We start from the raw sequence: 18,050 nt of genomic DNA, 5'->3' as shown, positions 1-18,050 counted from the left end.
GGGGCTGCAGAAGATGGAAATTAATTCCATAGAGGATTAACAAAGAGGTTGGAGAGTATTTGTTATAGAGAGTGCAATGAAGATTCACCAGACTGATCCCTGGAATGGTGGGGTCATCATATGAAGAAAGATCAAATGTGATAACCCTTTCATTTAGAGAATCGAGGACTGAGAGGTGAACACATTGAAATGCACAACATCATTACTGGCTGAACCAGGGATCCCAGTCTCTGAAAAAGGGGATGGACTGTCCGGGACTGAGATGAGGGGAAATGTCTCCACTCCGAGGGGGGTGAAAGTCTGTAAATCCCCACCACAGAGGCCGGTGAAGACTCAGTGATCGTCCTCACATAAAACAGAGGCCGGCAGATGTGTGGAGACCGAAGGGATCGAGGAAATGAGGATCGGGCAGAAACATGTGGCTGAGATGGGAGAGCAGCCGTCATCTTGTTGATGGTTAGAGGGGCTGAATGGCCACCTCCTGCTGTTTCTCACTTGATGTTTCCTGTCCAGTGAGGCTGGAGGAATGTGAATAGTAATTAGTGTTCATACACATGGAGGGGTTTAAATGAAACCTGCACATTTCCTGTTTGGGTCTGAATTGAGTGATTAGATCAGACCGGACGCAGCTTTGTCATTGTGCCGACTCCAGATACAAAGCCAATGAAACGCAGTTGGCATCTGGACTGAGGGGGGGGTGGGGTCGGGACCGTCACGTGACGGCTCTGCCCATTTACCTGGCCGGAAACACGTCACCTGCCAATCAAGGTTTGACCCCGCCTCGCCCATCAATGCACACCTCACCATTGGCCTCGTTAATTAGCCTTGTACTTGGCCTCGGGTAATTGGCCTTTGTAATCAGTTTAACCCTGCTGGCACCGAGCCATTGGCTTCCCTGTGAATCACCTGGGCTGGACCTTCCAGACCTATAAAGCAGCCCACGTGTGCATGACCCTTTCTCTTTTGTGCTGCCTCCGAGGGACCACCCTGCTGTCCGTGAGTTGTGCTTTGAATAGGGTTGGGTGTGTGGATATTGTCCCTAAGCAGAAGAGCCGCGCCTGCACAAAGTCAAGGGTGGTTGTATACTTTGTCCCCACGCGATTTAATGTGATTTATTGCTGATCCGACTACTGTAAGTTGTGCGCGTGTTGCTTCCGTTGCCATTTTCCCCCGTTTGCCTTCTGTAAATAAAATCCTTCACTACCCAGACTGTGAGCCCAGAGCCCTTGACTTTGAGACCTGCAGAATCTGTTTCCTCACTGGCGCTGCGTGGGGAAAGTGTTCTGGAACAGGGGCAAAATGGCCAGTACAGGCACCGAGCGTAGGATTCCCGGCTGGACCGACGAGAGAGGGATTTGAGGCCTGGCGGACCACGGTAAACCGGTGGACTGGCCGGAGCAGTTGGATCCACGTTGCGAGCACCTGGCCGCGGGGCTGCTCCGGCTGTGGGATGAGGGGGGCCCCAACATGAGCCTCTCTGATCAAGAGGCGAGCGCCCCGGGGAGCCTGTCTGATCCACAACGCCCCACGGGCGCCGCAGCCGAAGATCCGGGTAGGCTCTACCCTGTGGGATCGGGTGGTGACCGCTGTGAGGGTCCGATACCCCACCCTCCTGGAGTGGGATCTACACCGGCGCCCGCAATGGGGTACGGTCAGTCAGGGCACCCGGGTTGTTAGAGAGTGGGCGCTGGTCAACGGCATCTGCCAGGGAGCCTGCGACCGTAATTTTCATAAAACACCCGGGTGACCGGTACCCTCACAGGATACCTGGTCAGCACCGCGCACCCCGATATAGTCAGTGATCCTGCCCCTCATGACACCAGCTAACGGGAGGACCGTGCGGGATGGTATCACCCTCCTTGAATAGATGCAGTGGGGGCAGAGGCAAGGGCTGGAGACAAGCCCTCCCCGTTTTACGCGCAGGCAGCTGTACATGGACATGGATCCCCAACCCTGACCTCTACACCCTGTGGAAGGAGCTTTGTGGCGGTGGGGTGGTGGGCAACTGGGCGATTGCACTCATTCTCGTTATTTATCATCGCTGTGTGTATATTATGTTGTCTGCCAAATTTTTATGAGCACGTCTGTCTTACTTTAGTTCTGTATAGTCAGATATAGCGTTCACCTTATAAATAGAGTAAGATGTATTCCTTTCCTTTTCACTGCGGGAACGCCTGGCGAGTGGCGAGGCTGCCGAGGGGTGGACTGTGCTGACTGTCACGTGACAGCACTGCCCACGCCTGGTCAGAAGACACGCCCCCTGCCAATCAAGGATTGACCCCTCCTCGCCCATCACTGCACACCTAACCACCGGCCTTGTAATCAGCTTAACCCTGCCGGCACTGAGCCGTTAGCGTTCCTGTGAATTACCTGGGCCGGGCACTTCAGCCTTCCTGCATGAAAAGGGCTGGACGCTCTCTTTGCCATTTCCGAGGGACCACTCTGCTTCATTCCAGGCTGAGAACCGTGGAACAGCGCTGGAGGAAATTGTTGGTAAGCTGTGCATTGAATAGGGTTGGTGATTGTCCCTGATGGCATTGAGCCGTGCCTGTACAGTGAGGGGGCTCGGGCATCGTATTGACTTTTCCCTTGGATGTGTGTGTGTGTGTACTTTATTCCCACGTTCGTTATTAATCGTCTGCGTGTGTTTTACTGCCGACCTGACTTTATCCACGACTGCTGTAAATTGTGTGCGTGCTGTTTCTGTTGCCATTTTCCCATGGTTGCCTTTGAGCTGCTGTGTCCCCTCATTAAAAACAAATGTAGCCTGCGAAAAGTACGGGGCAGAAACAGGAAGCATGGAGACAACCGGATTCTATTTTTCATTTGTTGTTAGTTTCCCCGAGGGGAGGTGCACCGTTCCCGGAGGCACTGCAATACCGGGTCGATGCGCGGAGTGGACGGAGCAAGCCCCTATTCCATCTCCCTGTTCCAAAAATCAATTTAATATATGGTCCCCAGATAAGGGACGTATCAGATATTAAACTGATAAGAACAGATTTTTTTTTATTTCAAAATATACTTTATTCAAAAATAAATATATACAATAAACCATTCAATAACTTTTCATCCTTTACATACGTTTCCATTATACTCAGTAAAATACCCGTGTTTATAGCCACCCACGTGGCACTCCAGTAGTTCAGCTTAGCATCTCATTGTTGAGGGGTATACTCCCCGCCCACCGACCCCTCCCACTCCCACGGGTGGAGAAACCTATACTGTGGTCCTTCCCCACCGGGCCCTTGCGGTGGCTGCACCAAGTTTCAGTGCGTCCCTCAGCACGTACTCCTGCAGCCGAGAGTGTGCCAGTCGGCAGCATTCTCCCACGGACATCTCCATGTGCTGGTAGATCACCAAGTTTCGGGCTGACCAAATAGCGTCTTTCACCGAGTTGATGATCTGCCAGCAGCACCGGATGTTGGTCTCCGTGTGCGTCCCCGGGAACAGCCCGTAGATCAGAGAGTCCTCTGTCACGCAGCTGCTGGGGATGAAACGTGACACTAGCCCGTCCATCCTCCTCCACACCCTCTTTGCGAACTGGCAGTGTGCAAAGAGGTGGGTCACAGACTCCTCCTCACTGCAGTCCTCCCGTGGGCAGTGGGGTGCGGAGACGACGTTCCGGGCGTACAGGAGGGCTCTGACTAGGAGGGCCCCTCTCACCGCCAGCCAGGCGAGGTCTTGGTGCCTGTTGGTGAGATCTGGCGATGAGGCATTTTGCCAGATGAACTGGACAGTCTGCTCAGGGAACCACCCCACTGTGTCCATCACGTCCTTCTCCTGCAGTGCCTGCAGGACACTTCGTGCCGACCACTGCCTGATGGCCTTGTGGTCAAAGGCGTTCTCCTGGAAGAACTTTGCTACGTGGGATAGGTATGCCGGCAACGACCAGCTGACTGGGGCGTTGTGCGGGAGTGGGGCCAGACCCATCCTTCGCAGCCAGGGCGACAAGTAGAACCTGGGCACATAGTGGTACTTGGTGCCCACATACCTGGGCTCTACACACAACCTGATGCAGCCACATACGAAGCTGGCCATCAGGGTGAGGGCGACATTGGGGACGTTCTTGCCCCCGTTGTCCAGGGACTTGTGCATGGCGGTCCGTCTCACCCGCTCCATCTGGGATCCCCAGACGAATCTGAAGACAGCCCGGGTGATTTCCGAGCTGTAGGAGCGGGGGACGGGCCAGACCTGCGCCAAGTACAGCAGCCCTGAGAGCACCTCACACCTGATGACCAGGTTCTTGCCCGTTATCGACAGGGAGCGCCCTCCCCACAGTCCCAGTTTCTGTTTCACCTTGGCAGTCCGCTCCTGCCAGTTCTTGTTGCACGCCTCAGCCCCTCCGAACCAGATCCCCAACACCTTCACGTGGTCAGACCTGATGGTGAAGGGGACGCTGGATCGGTCGGGCCAGTTGCCAAAGAGCATGGCTTCGCTCTTCGTGCGGTTGACCCTGGCCCCCGACGCTAGCTCGAACTGTTCGCAGGTGCCAATCAACCTGCGAACTGACCTCGGATCAGAGCAGAAGACGGTGACGTCGTCCATGTACAGGGAGGTTTTCACTTGGGTCCCTCCACTGCCTGGCAGCGTCACCCCTCTTATGCCCTCATCCCTCCTGATGGCTTCCACAAAGGGTTCTATGCAGCAGACAAACAAGACAGGGGAGAGGGGGCAGCCCTGCCTGACTCCAGACCTGATGGGGAAGCTGTCTGTTTCCCACCCGTTGACCTGGACTGCACTACGGATGTCTGTGTAGAGCAGTCTGATCCAATTCCGGATTCCCTCCCCAAATCCCATTTTGGAGAGCACGTCCGCCATGTACGTGTGCGATATCCTGTCGAAGGCTTTCTCCTGGTCCAAGCTGACCAGGCAGGCGTCCACCCCCCTGTCCTGCACGTAGGCGATGGTGTCCCTCAGCAGCGCGAGGCTGTCTGAGATCTTCCTGCCCGGTACAGCACAGGTTTGGTCCGGGTGGATCACCTGTCCCAGAGCAGACTTGACCCTGTTGGCGATAGCCTTGGACAGGATCTTGTAGTCCACATTCAGGAGAGAGATGGGTCTCCAATTCCTAATGTCCTCCCTTTCCCCCTTCTGCTTGTAGATGAGGGTGATGATGCCCTTCCTCATGGACTCAGACATACTGCCGGCCAGAAGCATAGCGTTGTACACTTCCAGCAGGTCTGGGCCCATCCAGTTCCACAGAGCCGAGTACAACTCGGCCGGTAAGCCGTCGCTTCCGGGAGTCTTACCCGACCCGAAGGAACGGATGGAGCCTGTCAGCTCGTCCAGGGTCAGTGGCCGATCCAGACTCTCCCGCTTGCCGTCGTCTAAGACCTGCGTGATAGACGACAGGAAGTTGCGGGAGGCTGTGGATTCTGTGGCCTTTTCCTCGTACAGACCGGCATAGAAGGACTTGCAGATCCTCAGTATGTCGGTCTGCGAGGACGCGACTGAGCCGTCCTCTTCCTTAAGGTTGTGGATCACAGAGCTCCCCCTGTGCACCTTTTGGAAGAAGAAGCGTGAGCACGTCTCGTCCTGCTCCACGGTTTGGACCCTTGATCGGAAGATGATCTTGGAGGATTCAGCGGCGAGGTGCTGGGCTTGCCGGCCTTTCACCTCTCGCAGTTCCTCCCTGACATCCACCCCCTTCGACTGCAGAAGGAGAAGTTGCTGCAACTCTGTCTGGAGTTTACGCAGTTCCCTCTGCTCCTGCCTTGCCTTCTGAATACCCTTGCGGATGAAGAACCTCTTAATGTTCTCCTTGGTGGCTTCCCACCAGTGAACCGGGGAATCAAAGAAGGCTTTCAAGGTTCTCCAACCTGTGTACTCCCTCTCTAGTTCCTCGATGTTCTCTGGGGTCAGCAGCTTTACGTTCAGCTTCCACGTCCCCCTGCCTGCCTTCTGGTCCTCCCGTAAGTGACAGGTGGCTCTCAGAAGGCAGTGGTCAGAGAAGAACACCGGCGTGACGTCGGTGGACCTGACCGTGAGGGACTCAGACAGGAAGAGGAAGTCGATCCGGGAGCGGGCTGAGCCGTCCGATCGTGTCCAGGTGGCTTGCGGCTGTGCTCCACCTGTGGGGGTGCCAAAGGCGTCGCGCAGCTTGGCTGTCTTCACCATTTCCCTCAGGAGTCTAGAGGTACTGTCTAGCCTGCCGTCGGCACTGCCGGGTCCTCCAGCCGCATCAATGGTGCAATTGAAGTCTCCGGCCAGAACGACCGGCTGGGTCGTCACCAGCAGCTGTGGGAGCTGCTCGAAGACGGCCAGCCGCTCGCTCCGCACGGGGGAGGCGTACACGTTGATCAGCCGGAGCGGAGTGCCCCGGTATTTGACGTCTGCTACCAGGAGGCGCCCCGCAACCACCTCTTTAGCTTGGGTGATTGAGAAGTTGCCTCCCCGCAGCAGAATCCCCAGGCCGGAAGCGCGACAATCGTTGCCCCCCGACCACACCGACAAACCTTTTTTCCACCACCGTGACCACCTCCGGTAGTTACGGAGATGTGGTAGTCCACACTCCTGGAGGAAGGTCACATCGGCCTTTACAGTGTCCAGGTACTGGAGCGTGCTGACGCATCGCCCAGTACTCTTCAAACTTCGCACATTCAAGCACGCCAATTTAAGGTCTGCCATCGTTAAGTCTTTTATTTTGGCTGCTCTCCGTCCTCACTCTTGCCATCCTGAGCCTTCATCCCCACCGCCTTTGTGAAGTTTTCCACCTCCTGTGGGCTCAGGTACTGCTGGTAGTACTCCTCCGTGTGTGGCCGTTCTGGTTCTGGGTCTGGGCCCGGGGGGTTGCTGACTTCCTGGGCTGCTTCCCCTTCCGGCTGCTGGGTGCCAGCCGTGGCTCTGCTCCCGGATTCCCGGAGCTCTGTGCGTCTGCTGCTCTCCGCCTCCTGTACTTGGGGGGTGGCCAGCAGACTTTCTCCCCTCTCTCTCCTCCTCTCCACCTGTTCTGCCAGCCGCTTCTTCCGCCGGGGCTGCTGGCCTCCCCCAACTCCTTCCTCCTCTGAAGAGGACAGGGTACCAGGGGCTGCGTGGTTCCCTGCCCTTTTCTGGCGTTGCTCCGCCTTCTGTCGCTTGGCCGCCGCCTTTTGGGTCTTTTTTCGTTTCACGACCTTCCATTCGGTTTCCGCCTCAGCTCTCCCCTCCTCCGTGGACTCCTGCTCGTCGTTTGCCTGGTCCTGGAGGGTCTGCAGTGGGGTGGCAGGTCTTGGGGTGCTTGCACCTTCCTCCCTGGTCTCGTCATCCGTCCTGTCGGGTGCCTCATCTGCAGCACTGGCGGGTACGTCCGCATCAGCCTGGGCCCTTTCAGGGCCAGCACCTCCCCTGGTCGCCTGTGCGTAGGTGCCCCCACGCTTCGGGCAGGCTCTGTACAGGTGGCCGGCCTGTCCGCAGAGGTTGCAGGCCTTGGCCTGCGTGCAGTCTTTGGTCAGGTGGCCTTCCATTTTACAGTTCTTGCACATCACCACCCTGCACTGGGCTGCGATGTGCCCTTCCTTGCCGCAGTTTCGGCACACCCTGGGTTGTCCCGCGTACACCATGTACCCTCGGTTCCCTCCGATGGCGAAGACGGAGGGGGGCTGGATGATGCCGCCGTTGGAATCCAACCTCAGCTTCACCTTCACCTGCCGTTTGCTGGTCCAGATTCCCAGCCCGTCCTTCACGTCTGCTGGTGTTCCTACGCTCTCCACATACCGAGCGAGGAACGTAAGGACATCTACCACTGGCACGTGCGGGTTGAACATGTGCACCGTGATTGTCCTTTCCTGTTGCGTAGCCGTTGCAAAGAGGGGCTGTGCTTTCAGCAGCGACAGCGGCGCCTCTGTCCCCTTCAGCTGAAGCTGCTGGTACAGCTTCTGCCACCCTGCAGCCTGCCGGAAAGTGACATCGAAGAAACCTGCGAAGTCCTGGACGCAGTAGATGTCATCGGGCGCAAATCCGCAGCAATCCAGCGAGACCTTCCAGATGAAGGTCTCTCGGGTGAAGCCAGTGCCCCCGTTCCGGTCTCGCACTGTCAGCCTGACAGTGTTCTTGATACCCTGGCCTCGAGCTGATGTACTGCTCGCTGCTGCCATCTTCTGACTCACTGCTGTCGTCGCTGGTATGGGGTGTTAGATTGGAGGCCAATCAGCATTAGGATCCACCCCTGCGTCAGCGCGAACTCTCCTCCTCCACCTTCTGGTCTGATAAGAACAGATACTACACTTGATCTTAGCCAAAAGGCCGAGAAGCGCTACCACAAATGTCCGGACCCTTTCGGATCTTGCTGGTCTTCCCTCTATTAAGTTGGACCGACTGTCTACAGGACACCGATTTATCCTACCTCTCTTCAACTTTTGAAGTAGGTTTGGTGTAATTTCGCTCAGTCTTTGACATAAGTTGTATTTTTCTCCCTTGTCGCGAAATCTCTTTCGGAATACAGCTGATCATGTAAAATAGCGGATATTCCGCCAACCAAATGAGAGAGGCGGCCCTGGTTTGTATGCAAACTCCTCCTCCTCAGCTGTTCTGCCCGCCCTCTAGCGTCTGATGTCATTGCAAGCGTGATGACGTTTACGGAAGGCGTTGCAGCGAGAGAAGCGAAGTTGCGGCCGGGTCGTTTGGCGAGCCTGGCGGGGCAGGTGATTGGGGAGGGGTCCTCCGGAAACGGGAGGAGGGTGGCTAGGAACATCGGGTGGAAGCGATGGCTGGGGATTGCGAAGAAGGAGAGGGTTGTAAATGGGGTAAGTGAGGTCGTTTGATGGGGGACGATGGGTAGTTGAGTTGGTCGGGGAGAGGGACGGGATAGAGTCGGATGAAAGGGAGGGGGTAGGGTTGCAACTCGGACAATATTTAAGTGTGAGCTGGCATGTGGCAAATAACGGCATTGCAGTCAATGGATTATTTCCACAGAAAATAATCTAACCGTCCGGCTGGACTTCATTGGTAAAGAAAGCTTGTTGACCAGAACTGGTTCCATTAAGAAATCGGCGATAATCGGGAGAATGTGGGTATACTACTTTCCTGACATCCGAAGGCCTTTCTGCCGTATCCCACCAGCCAAATACCGGAAGTAATTATGAACATTCCGTATTTGCCTAAGTTTGTCTAGCTCCATGCAGCATTTAACAACATTCTCCAACCTATGGCTTGTATCACTTACTACGTCTCCAAGGAGGAAAAAAAAAGGTGGAAATCTGGGGAAAAGAGGCATAAAATGCCGAAAAGGATTTGGTGGTAATGCAGCATTCTGTAGAGAAAGAAGCAGTTAATGATTCAGATGTGATTCTTAATCATGGCAGTGATCTTTCATCAGTTCTAAGAGCCATTAACCTGACACATTTGCTCTATTTCTCTGCAAAATGCTGACTGAAGTGGCAAGTATTCCCAGCACTTATTTTATTTCAAAAGATTGCCATTCTGTCGTGAGATTATTATCCCAGTTCCTTTCGTCCATCCCTGGGGAGCAATTTTTTTTTTGCAGGACCAGCCACAGATTAGCGTTTCAATAACCCTATGCAGTGAACTCTATTCGTTCAACACTATTGGTGTGATAGAAGAATACTAAGTTGTAGATTACAGAATGTTAAATAACCAGCACTGTAACATTCTGACTTCTTTGCCTTTCTCCCGCTGTGGTTTGGGAACTTTAAAGCTTGGCTGTTTGCAAGGCTGAAGTTTCTCAAATTTATTTTAATCATTTTCTTTTAAATGGTAGTGTAGCTGTGATTGAACAGGGAGATTGCTCTTCAGTGCCAGGGCACATCTCCTGGGCAGAATGTACTAGCCACAGGTCTTTATGATGCATGTTCTACGGGTCTATGGTGGCCAGTGCTATCATGTTTGCTGTTGTGTTCTGAGGCAGCAGGCTGAGGGTAGCAGACACCGACAGAATCAACAACCCCAGCATCTGCAGATTATTTTGTGTGAACAGAATCAACAAACTCATTCGTAAGGCCAGTGATGTTGTGGGGATGGAACTGGACTCTCTGACGGTGGTGTCTGAAGAGAGGATGCTGTCCAAGTTGCATGCTATCTTGGACAATGTCTCCCATCCACTACATGATGTACTGGTTGGGCACAGGAGTACATTCAGCCAGAGACTCATTCCACCGAGATGCAGTACAGATCGTCATTCCTGCCTGTGGCCATCAAACTTTACAACTCCTCCCCTGGAGGGTCAGACACCCTGAACCAATAGGCTGGTCCTGGACTTATTTCCTTGCATAATTTACATATTACTATTTAACTATTTATGGTTTTATTATTATTTATGGTGCAACTGTAATGAAAACCAATTTCCCCCAGGATCAATAAAGTATGACTATGATTTTGGGTTACAGAGTTACCCTGGGACCAGCCTGCTGTGAGTTGCCAAGAGTACTGCGATTGGGATGCAAAGAAACTACCTGACACCATGGAAGAAGATTGAACCTTTCTCATTGAGTAAGGAAATGATTTGTAATCTGCCCTTTGGCTAGTGCCGCATTGAGTATAGTGAAGTAATTTGGTGTTGTTTTAAAATTTTGGGCTGTTTTTGGAGCGTTCAAAGGTAGACAGGTAAAACTTTCTCCACCACATTGATGACGTCATTGATGCTGTTTCCAGCTCCCGTGTGGAGCTCGTCAGACTTAGTCTGGAGTGAGCCCTGACGAAGGGTCTCGGTCTGAAACGTCGACTGTACCTCTTCCTAGAGATGCTGCCTGGCCTGCTGCGTTCACCAGCAACTTTTATGTGTGTTGCTTAAAATTCCAGCATCTGCAGATTTCCTCATGTTGTCGTCAGATTTGTCAACTTTCCCACCAACATACACCCCCTCTCTCAAATTTGCTTGGTCCATTTTCATGATCTCACTCCCCTTTCCTGATCTGTCTCTCTCTGTCTCCAGAAACGGATTACCTTCTGGCCTCTTTAACAAACCTACTGACTCCCACAGTTACCTTGTCCACAACAGTTACTTTCTGACATTAAATGGACCTATGGAAACTCTGCTCACACTGTCACTTTCAAGGATACTATTCCCTTCTCTCAGTTTCTTTGTCTCTGCTGCATCTGATTTTATGAGGAGGTTTTTCATGCTAGGACATCCAAGAAATCTTTTTTCAATCAATAAAGGGGTTTCCTGCCCACTGCAATCAATACAGAACTCACCCGTAACTCCTCCATTTCCTGCACGTCTGCCCTCTCCCCATGTCCCCTCCACGACATAATAACGATAGGATTACCTTTTCTGCATCTGCCATTCACTGAAGCTCTGCATTCAACATATTCTCTGCAATTTCCACTATCTCCACCAGGATCTCACCACCAGGCACATCTTCCTCTCCACGTCCGTCTCCATTTATCACAGGGATCACTCTCGCTGTGACTCTCGTCTGCCAAACACCCTGCAACCACAATAAGTGTTACATCTATCCCTACACCTCTTTCATAATCACTCTTCCTCCCAGTGTAGCCTCCTCTACATCAGTGAGACCCAACTCAGTTTGGAGATCACTAACTGATGCACAAACACGAGGAATTCTGCAGATGCTGGAAATTCAAGCAACACACATCAAAGTTGCTGGTGAACGCAGCAGGCCAGGCAGCATCTCCAGGAAGAGGTACAGTCGACGTTTCAGGCCGAGACCCCTCGTCAGGACTAACTGAAGGAAGGGTCTCGGCCTGAAACGTCGACTGTACCTCTCCCTAGAGATGCTGCCTGGCCGACTAATTGATACATCTTCACTCTTTCTGCTACAAGCAGGACTAGAGGAGGAGTACACAGGTTGGAAAACCTTGAAAACCTTTGATTCCCCAGTTCTCTGGTGGGAAGCCACCAAGGAGAACATCAAGAAGTTCTTCATACGCAAGGGTATCCAGAAAGCAAGCCAGGAGCAGAGGGAACTGGTCGAGGCAGGTTTGAGGTTGTCATTTAAAGTTAAATTGGACAGGAAAGGAATGGAAGGTTATGGGCTGAGTGCAGGTCGGTGGGACTAGGTGAGAGTAAGAGTTCAGCGTGGACTAGAAGGGCCAAGATGGCCTCTTTCCGTGCTGTAATTGTTATATGGTTATATGGAACTGCGTAAACTCCAGACAGAGTTGCAGTAACTCCTCCTTCTGCAGTCGAAGGGGGTGGATGTCGGGGAGGAACTGCGAGAGGTGAAGAGCCCGAAAGCCCAGCACCTTGCCGCTGAATCCTCCAAGATCATTTACCGATCAAGGGTCCAAACCGTGGAGCAGGACGAGACGTGCTCAGGCTTCTTCTTCCAGAAGGTGCACAAGGGGAGCTCTGTGATCCTCAACCTTAAGGAAGAGGACGGCTCAGTCGTGTCCTCGTAGAATGACATACTGAGGATCTGCAGGTCCTTCTATGCCGGTCTGTACGATGAAAAGGCCACAGAATCCACAGCCTCCCGCAACTTCCTGTCATCTATCACGCAGGTCTTAGGCGACGGCAAGCGGGAGAGTCTGGATCAGCCACTGACTCTGGTCGAGTTGACAGGCTCCATCCATTCCTTTGGGTCGGGTAAGACTCCCGGAGGCGACGGCTTACCGGCTAAGTTGTACTCGGCTCTGTGGAACTGGATGGGCCCAGACCTGCTGGAAGTGTACAATGCTATGCTTCTGGCCGGCAGTATGTCAGAGTCCATGAGGAAGGGCACGATCACCCTCATCTACAAGCAGAAGGGGGAAAGGGAGGACATCAGGAATTGGAGATCCATCTCTCCTGAATGTGGACTACAAGATCCTGTTGAAGGCCATTGCCAACAGGGTCGAGTCTGCTCTGGGACAGGTGATCCACCCGGACCAAACCTGCGCTGTACCGGGCAGGAAGATCTCAGACAGCCTCACGCTGCTGAGGGACACCATCGCCGATGTGCAGGACGGGGGTGAACGCCTGCCTGGTCAGCTTGGACCAGGAGAAAGTCTTCGACAGGATATTGCACACGTACATGGCGGATGTGCTCTCCAAAATTGGTTTTGGGGAGGGAATCCGGAATCAGATCAGACTGCTCGACACAGACATCTGTAGTGCAGTCCAGGTCAATGGGTGGGAAACCTCTCTCCCCTGTCTTGTTTGTCTGCTGCATTGAACCCTTTGCCGAAGCCATCAGGAGGGATGAGGGCATAAGAGGGGTGATGCTGCCAGGCAGTGGAGGGACCCAAGTGAAAACCTCCCTGTACATGGACGACGTCACCCTCTTCTGCTCTGATCCGAGGTCAGTTTGCAGGTTGATTGGCATCTGCGAACAGTTTGAGCTAGTGTCGGAGGCCAGGGTCAACCGCACGAAGAGCGAAGCTATGCTATTCGGCAACTGGCCCGACCGATCCAGCATCCCCTTCGCCATCAGGTCTGACCACGTGAAGGTGTTGGGGATCTGGTTTGGAGGGGATGAGGCGTGCAACAAGAACTGGCAGGAGCGGACTGCCAAGGTGAAACAGAGACTGGGACTGTGGGGAGGGCGCTCCCTGTCGATAACGGGCAAGAACCTGGTCATCAGGTGTGAGGTGCTCTCAGGGCTGCTGTACTTGGCGCAGGTGTGGCCCGTCCCCCGCTCCTACAGCTCAGAAATCACCCGAGCTGTCTTCAGATTTCTCTGGGGATCCAAGGTGGAGCGGGTGAGACGGACCGTCATGCACAAGTCCCTGGATAATGGGGGCAAGAATGTCCCCAATGTCGCCCTCATTCTGATGGCCAGCTTCGTGTGTGGCTGCATCAGGTTGTGTGTAGAGCCCAGGTATGTGGGCACCAAGTACCACTATGTGCCCAGGTTCTACCTGTCACCCGGGCTAGGAAGGATGGGTCTGGCCCCACTCCCGCGCAACGCCCCCGTCAGCTGGTCGTTGCTGCCATACCTGTCCTTCATAGAAAAGTTCTTCCAGGAGAACGCCTTTGACCACAGGGTCATCAGGCAGTGGTCGGCACGTAATGTCCTGCAGGCACTGCAGGAGAAGGACGAGATGGACACAGTGGGGTGGTTCCTTGAGCAGACCGTCCAGTTCATCTGGCAAAATGCCTCATCGCCAGACCTCACCAACAGTCACCAGGACCTTGCCTGGCTGGCGATGAGAGGGGCCCTCCCAGTCAGATCCCTCCTGTACGCCTGGAACATCGTCTCCGCTCCCCACTGCTCACGGGAGGACTGCAGTGAGGAGGAGTCTGTGACCCACCTCTTCGCACACTGTCAGTTCGCAGAGAGGGTGTGGAGGATGACAGAAGGGACGGTGTCACGTTTCAACCCCAGCAGCTGCGTAACCGAGGACTCTCTGATCTACGGGCTGTTCCCGGGGACGCACACGGAGACCAACATCCGGTGCTGCTGTCAGATCATCAACTCGGTGAAGGACGCTCTTCGGTCGGCCCGAAAATTGATGATTTACTGGCACATTCTCAGCTGCAGGAGTACTTTATTGTTGCCAAACAATTGATACTAGAGCGTACAATCATCACAGCGATATTTGATTCTGCTCTTCGTGCTCCCTGGAGTACAAATCGATAGTAAATATTAAAAATTTAAATTATAAATCACGTGCTGGGGGATGCACTCAAACTTGGTGCAGCCACCGCAAAAGCCGGGTGGAGAAGGACCACAGTTTAAGGTTTGTCACCCGCGCGTGGGAGTGCGAGGAGTCGGGTGGCGAAGAGTATTCCTCTCCTCAGTGGTGTGGATAGATGAATCAACATCGTGCTACAGGAGTGGCTGGAAATGTGGAAAGGTATAGACTGTAATGGAACATCAGTAAAGGAATGAGAGTCAATGAATGATTTATTGTAAACATCTTTATTTTGAATAAGGACAGAGTAAACACATGATTTATTGTAAATAACTTTATTCTATAAGGACTTAGGGTCAACAAATGTTTTTTTGCAAATAATTTTATTTTGTAATATTTCTGAATAAAGTATATTTTTCAAAAAAATCAGTTCTTATCAGTTTAAAATCTGATGCGTCCCTTATCTGGGACCATATATTACATTGATTTTTGGAACAGGAAGATGGAATAGGGGCTTCCTTCGTCCACTCCGTGCATCGACCCAGTATTGCAGTACCCCTCGGAATGCTGCACCTCCCCTCGGGGAGATTAAACAACAAATAAAGAGTAGAATGCAGTTATCCGTACGCATTAACCTTCTTAGGCTTTTTCCCTATTCCTTCATTGTACTTTTACAGGTAGTGTTAATGGTAAGACTCCTGGCAGTGTGGAGCATCAGAGGGTTCTTGAGGTCCGAGTCCATAGGATGCTCAAAGCAGCTGTGCAGGTTGACTCCGTGGTTAAGAAGGTGTACGGTATATTGGCCTTCATCAATCGTGGCATTGAATTTAGGAGCCGAGAGGTAATGTTGCAGCTATATAGACACTGGTCAGACCCCACTTGGAGTACTGGCTCAGATCTGGTCGCTTCACTACAGGAAGGATATGGAAACCATGGGGAGGGTGCAGAGGAGATTTACAAGGATATTGCCTGGATTGGGGAGCATGCCTTATGAGAATAGGTTGAGTGAACTTGGCCTTTTCTCCTTGGAGCAACAGAGGATGAGAGGTGGCCTGATAGAGGTGTATAAGATTATGAGATGCTTTGATTGTGGGGGTGTGAGCTGGGTCTGTGCGGAGGAAGCTTGACTCTGTCTGGCCCCGGGTTTGTGTGCCAGGTCTGTAAAGAGGGAGCTTCAGCCCGTGTTGATTGCTTCTGTTCCCTTCTGTTTGCGACCTTGGTGGACGTGGGTCCGATATTATACAGTATATGAGCTTCCAATCTCCTTTATTGTTTTTGACTGTGAGAGCAAGAAAGCACGCAGGAAGGTGGGGATCAGGATAGTGCGAGTATCTGGCGTGAGAGGATGCGGTGGTCAGCCGGGATGGGGAGTGAACAGATCCTGGGGACCAGACACTATCAGACTGACATCCCTCAGCCTGGAGCTGAGACGCTGCCGTACCAGTGTGAGGAGCTCACACCATTATTGCAGTTCACCGGGTGCGGTGGGCAGCAGTTACCCCAGGGTACTGTTTCTCCTCTAGTGAGACTCGAGTCCGACACCAAGACAGGAAATTACAGTGGTTTATTGATTTCATCATGACAAATGTAAATTAAACAATGTGTGAGCTGCTCGTGTGCAGGGATAAATAAGCTGCTCCCAACTCACTCAGAATCACACACAATTAACTGACCGGTGACAATGAGTGACAGATTGAATAATCAGTCCCGTTTCTCACCGTCACTCTGCATCGGGGAACCGATGATTATAAAATCACACTTCAGGGCCGTGTCTGAGATCGCTGCAGATCCAGGGTCACTGCCGAGGTATTTGTCAATTTAACATCATTATATCAGCCAGACTGCCGAATGCACCGTCCTCAGCAAAGGGAGCAAAAGGATTCTCTCCCGGGATAATCCCGCCCCGGGACACCAGTGTCCCAGACTGAACCCCGGCCCCCAGGCTCTTCCTGTCTAATTCCCCGGGGTCTCGTGGGGGAGTCTCAAACCCGCACATCCACTGGAAGCTGTGCCACTGGACAGGAGGCGGAAATTAATCACTGTGGGAACGCTCCGAACGACAGACAGCTTCAGGCTGGAGCCAGTTCCGTTAGAACGGTTGGGAATTAAACCTGGCGTGCAGCCATTAAAGGGGAGGGCAGGGAATTGGCCAAAATGTCCCCCATCAAAAAAGGTAGAAGGGAGTTTGGGTAATTATAGACCAGTGAGCCTTACGTCTGTGGTGGGAAAGCTGTTGGAAAAGATTCTTAGAGATAGGATCTATAGGCATTTAGAGAATCATGGTCTGATCAGGGACAGTCAGCATGGCTTTGTGAAGGGCAGATCGTGTCTAACAAGCCTGATAGAGTTATTTGAGGAGGTGACCAGGCATATAGATGAGGGTAGTGCAGTGGATGTGATCTATATGGATTTTAGTAAGACATTTGACAAGGATCCACACGGTAGGCTTATTCAGAAAGTTAGAAGGCATGGGATCCAGGGAAGTTTGGCCAGGTGGATTCAGAATTGGCTTGCCTGCAGAAGGCAGAGGGTGGTGGTAGAGGGAGGACATTCAGATTGGAGGATTGTGACTAGTGGTGTCCCACAAGGATCTGTTCTGGGACCTCTACTTTTTGTGATTTTTATTAACGACCTGGATGTGGGGGTAGAAGGGTGGGTTGGCAAGTTTGCAGACGACACAAAGGTTGGTGGTGTTGTAGATAGTGTAGAGGATTGTCAAAGATTGCAGAGAGACATTGATAGGATGCAGAAGTGGGCTGAGAAGTGGCAGATGGAGTTCAACCCGGAGAAGTGTGAGATGGTACAGTTTGGAAGGACAAACTCCAAAGCAGAGTACAAAGTAAATGGCAGGATACTTGGTAGTGTGGAGGAGCAGAGGGATCTCGGGGTGCATGTCCACAGATCCCTGAAAGTTGCCTCACAGGTGGATAGGGTAGTTAAGAAAGCTTATGGGGTGTTAGCTTTCATAAGTCGAGGGATAGAGTTTAAGAATCGCTATGTAATGATGCAGCTCTATAAAACTCTGGTTAGGCCACACTTGGAGTACTGTGTCCAGTTCTGGTCACCTCACGAAAGGAAGGATGTGGAAGCATTGGAAAGGGTACAGAGGAGATTTACCAGGATGCTGCCTGGTTTAGAAAGTATGCATTATGATCAGAGATTAAGGGAGCTAGGGCTTTACTCTTTGGAGAGAAGGAGGGTGAGAGGAGACATGATAGAGGTGTAGAGGTTAATAGGAATAGATAGAGTGGATAGACAGCGCCTCTTCCCCAGGGCACCACTGCTCAATACAAGAGGACATGGCTTTAAAGTAAGGGGTGGGAAGTTCAAGGGGAATATTAGAGGAAGGTATTTTACTCAGAGAGTGGTTGGTACATGGAATGCACTGCCTGAGTCAGTGGTGGAGGCAGATGCACTAGTGAAGTTTAAGAGACTACTAGACAGGTATATGGAGGAATCTAAGATGGGGGGCTTACATGGGAGGCAGGGTTTGAGGGTCGGCACAACATTGTGGGCCGAAGGGCCTGTACTGTGCTGTACTATTCTATGTTCTATGTCTATGTTCTACGTAAGTATTTTTTACTTAATCTGAGATT

The 18,050-nt window shown here is 52.4% G+C and overlaps 2 non-coding genes and 1 pseudogene across 2 annotated transcripts; 1 reads left to right on the top strand and 2 right to left on the bottom strand.

The window, feature by feature from the left end:
• Positions 1–2,846: 2,846 nt before the first annotated feature.
• On the bottom strand, positions 2,847–3,039 carry LOC140208850 (U2 spliceosomal RNA). The gene has a single exon (XR_011888953.1). It is a non-coding gene; the product is annotated as a U2 spliceosomal RNA (small nuclear RNA).
• Positions 3,040–8,100: 5,061 nt separating this feature from the next.
• LOC140208806 (U2 spliceosomal RNA) lies at positions 8,101–8,232 on the bottom strand (annotated as a pseudogene).
• Positions 8,233–14,849: 6,617 nt separating this feature from the next.
• On the top strand, positions 14,850–15,032 carry LOC140208750 (U2 spliceosomal RNA). Its single transcript, XR_011888906.1, has one exon. It is a non-coding gene; the product is annotated as a U2 spliceosomal RNA (small nuclear RNA).
• Positions 15,033–18,050: the final 3,018 nt, after the last annotated feature.

The sequence above is a fragment of the Mobula birostris genome, chromosome 13, assembly GCF_030028105.1.
Source record: "Mobula birostris isolate sMobBir1 chromosome 13, sMobBir1.hap1, whole genome shotgun sequence".
Classification (NCBI taxonomy): Eukaryota; Metazoa; Chordata; class Chondrichthyes; order Myliobatiformes; family Myliobatidae; genus Mobula; species Mobula birostris.
Note: the sequence above shows the minus strand (reverse complement) of the source record. Positions and strands in the feature narration are given on the sequence as shown.